Below are 4,563 nucleotides of genomic sequence, written 5' to 3' on the forward strand. Positions count from 1 at the left end.
AATGCAAGGATTAAAGAGCTCTACTTATTGTTTCTTCTCACAGGTATTAGATGGCCGTAGCAGTAGCGTACCAAATTGCTAATTATCCCCATCATCCACTCATTAAAATCTTTATTAGTTCATTTCTGTTTCTATTTGAGCACAAAATTGCTATAAAACAGACGCATGTGAACTTGATGATCCTTGTTGTCTGGCCACAACGTAATTCTTAGGAAATTACAAATTTCACATTAAATGTCGCAAAAATAATTCCTCAGCAAACAATCGTTAGTTCAATTATATTTGGGGGTCAGTGGGGGGGTCGCCAGATAGTTGCCACATGTACTGAAATCGGTGAGACAATCAACTAACTACACAATTATTTGATCTAATTTTCAGTTACCTTTTATAAAACCAAATTGTAATTAATACGTTTCATGGTATGACATATACTATTAGTAAAAACTACGTAGAATAACAATATTGTTCCATTACGAAAGGCATAAAAACGCAGGCTCCTGAAGCTTCCTCCCTTTCATCGTAAAAAGTTTTACTTTAACGCCAATAGATGGCATCAGAGGCACCTTGTCCAAACTAATATATTCAATTCTTTGACGACCACGTGAGTCAAAAAAGTATGGTAGGAAGGTAGAGGCCAGAGAATTGGTGGTTGGTAAATTGTCCAACGATCGTTTCCTTGTTAGGAATGAATATTTTTATTAGAAAATGGTGTGAATTTTTCATATGCTATCGGAAGCAGCCTGAGTTTATTCATAAAGGCATTTAGTATTTCCTTACTTCATCAGAACACATGGATAGCAAGCCATTTCCCCGTGCAAGTGACCAAGATAACAATCATCAGCATAGTTAAGGTGGGTGGGACGAGTTAGGGACAAATGGAATTTCCTCGAATGGAGAATATCATTCTTCATTACAGATTAAAGTCATTTAAGGAGTAATATTTATCTGCTAGAAGGTGCATGATTATGGTGTAATTCAATATTCTTAAAAACAGCGTAATTTACATAGACCAATGAAATAACGAAAAAGAAAATAGTCATATTTCTGTGTCTTCGCCAACGCCAGACTGTGTTACGTCATCCACTTACGAGTTTGTGTTCGGTAATAAGGGCGTTCCAGAGTGTAAAACACTCACAAAATAAACCTTATCATCATTTCTTTAGTAAATGCATCCTTCTTTTCCAACTAGGGTTGTAGCTTAGCTAATAATAATAATAATAATAATAATAATAATAATAATAATAATAATCTATCGATTGAAACCAGTCTTATAAATCACCTAGTGCCCTTGGCTGAAAGATTCACCTAACTGTCCTTTGTGTATTATTGAGATTTTTCTGTATTTATTACAGGCGAGTGTAGATCGAGATATAAAGATTTAGTCTAGATATTTATATCTCGATCAGGTTTTACTTCACATACTTTGTAGTCTAGATTTTAGACTATAAAGTATGTAAATTAAAACATGCTTGAAAGGAAATGATTTCACTTTAGATTGAATAAATGTGTAAAGTATATTTTTTGGGGTACCGATTTATTACAATAAGTGATATTTCGTAAAACTGTAATTCTATTTATAAATGTATAATAAAGTACATTTCTGTAAGCCATCTATATTATATAAATCTTTGACTTTTTTCTTGTATAACTCTGCTATCACCCCGAGTCTGGTCATTATTATTCTTAAAACTATTCAAGTCTTAGAACTAAACAATTCTAAGTTAGAACATTTGAAAATTTTATTTTCTGGTACGTAAAACTAGTGGAAATAATCTACAGATTCTACAGAACAAAGAAAAAAAGAAATAACAACTTTCTCGGCTTGAGAATTCCAGGTATAATGATATTAAAACATAGCCTGAATTAAGCAACGTCTTCAACTACTTTTTACTATTATTATTATTATTATTATTATGATGATTATTATTATTATTATTATTATTATTATCATTGTTGTTGTTGTTGTTGTTGTTGTTGTTGTTGTTGTTGTTGTTGTTGTTGTTGTTATTATTATTATTATTATTATTATTATTGCAAGATTATGATGACAAATATTATGAAAAATTAATCTAAATTCAACTCTATTTCAGTTATCTTTTGAATAGTAAGAAAAAAAACCTTATTCTAAGTATGTCCGTGCACAGCAGGTTAATGTTCTTGCTATACTTTGCTCTTTAAGGCATGAAACAATAAAGTTATCATATGAATAGATTCAAATTAGTTTTCCATTTCAAAACCGACATAATATTAAGATTTTTTTTTTATATTTCTCAAATCTTAAATTTGTGGAAATGAATAGTGAAAAGGTATGTTATTCATCCAAAATCAAACCATTGTTCTCTAGTCTTGGGTAGTGCCATAGTCTCTGTACAATGGTCTTCCACTGTCTTGGTTTAGAGTTCTCTTGCTTGAGGGTACACTCGGGCACACTGTTGTATCTAGTTTCACTTCCCCTTGTTTTGTTATAGTTTTTATACTTTATATAGGAACTGGAATGGGAATTATCAACCTATTAAAAGGAAAACTATGTATCTTCTAAAGAGTCAATGTGGATGTGGTATTGTAAATCTAACTGTGAAAGCCAATTGTATGCTTTTCAACAGCTTTTACAAAAGTATTATCAATAGATTAATGGGATGTGAAATAGCTGCATATTATTGTAAGCTGAGGCTTTCTTATCTTGTTGATTTTAACAGATTTATTGAATCTACCATTTTTAGCACTCCATATTATGACAAAATAATGACGATATTTCACTCTGTAATAAAGGTAAAGACCTATCCTTTGCTGAAATTGAAACACATTTACTCTCACATGCTGAGAGGTGAATCAGTTTTGCCAGGTATTGAAGAAAGTTATCCGTTGTTTAACTGGAATATAGTATGGGAAAATTTGAATAACAAGTGGATTGATCCAGTAAATAGAGAAATATTGTTTAAATACAGCCACGAAGTCTTAGCTACAAAGGATAGGTTATTTATGATGAACATTACGGACAGTTGTTTATGTGGTAATTGTGGAGAGCCTGAAACAATTATGCACTTAGTATTTTTTTTGTAGATTTAGAGGAACAGTTGTGAATTGGATTAAGACATTTTTGAACAAGGTTTGTAAAATACACACACAAAGTTTTCTAAAGGTTTTAAAACTGGATTTTCAGGCCTATTCTAAAAGAGACAGAAACACAGCTATGTTGTTAATAAGTGAATTTATAATTGGGATCTGGTACCTTCATAAGGTAATGCCCTCAGCAGATGAGTTAAGTATGATCTCCTTTATTAGAAGTAGAATATTCAAGACAAGATTTATATTGTTCAAGTCACTAGAGGATAAATGTCTTTTACATTTTACAAAAGAATATGTTAATTTGGATAAAAATGAGTAAATTAGTGTGAGAAATTCCTTAATGATAATTGAAGTTTAAAGTATATAAATTATAGTAATCTTGATTTATTGCATTACCAGCTTGTCTTTATGTTATGTAAATATTAATATGACTAATGTTAGTATATGCTAATGATGAATTATAAACCACATCAGGAAAACCAATATCAAAATATAAATTATATGTTTATATAAATATGTATTTGTAAAAATTAACTTGTAAACTGTATAATTTCTTAATAAAAGTAAAAAAAAAAAGTAAGCAAAAGGTTATCCATTGGACGAAGAAAGAAACTTTAACAAGACTGATTTTTTTTCACATTGACGTATTTATCTAATCCAACTATTTAAATCTTTTTTTTTTCTACCATAACCTAATAAAAACTATTATAAGCTTTGTAAGTAGAATTTTTTTCTATGCATTTATTTTGTTTCAATTGTATAATAGATGAAGAATGCTTGATAACAAATACTCATTTCCCCTATATAATAAAGAGTAAGTGTCCGGTAATTATATATATATATATATATATATATATATATATATATAAATATATATATATATATATATATATATATATATATATATATATATATACATATATATACATACACACATATATATATATATATATATATATATATATATATATATATATATATATATTTATATATATTTCTCTGTCCATTCACGCTTAGCTCTCCAGTCCCTCTGTCAGAGAGGAGGAGTAGTCATACCCAGGTGAGAAGGAGGAGGGGGCGTGAGTGGTGAGTGTACTTGTATGTTCATATCAATCTAAATATTTTACCATCATTTTTGACGGGTCGCGTACACTAGCATGTAATTATGTGCTATAAATTGTTTTTCAAATTCCAATTCACTTATCAATTATCCTTTAAGTAGCAACATCATATCAACATTATTTCACTTCAGCTATGTCGAAAAGACATTGCGTTGACCATGAAATACTAGACATATTTAGCAGAGGAGTTTTCCGATAGTGTCAATCAGGGTTGTGGTGGCCTGATGATAGCATCCTTTGTTGAGCCATCAGCAGCCATTGTCAGGCCCTCCTTGGTCCTACCTTGTGTGGAGAAGGGCTTGGACGCTGATCATATGTAATATGGTTTGTCTCCAGGGCATTGTCCTGCTTGATAGGGCAATGTCACTGTTCCTTG

This window comes from Palaemon carinicauda, chromosome 16 (genome assembly GCF_036898095.1).
Source record: "Palaemon carinicauda isolate YSFRI2023 chromosome 16, ASM3689809v2, whole genome shotgun sequence".
Taxonomy (NCBI): Eukaryota; Metazoa; Arthropoda; class Malacostraca; order Decapoda; family Palaemonidae; genus Palaemon; species Palaemon carinicauda.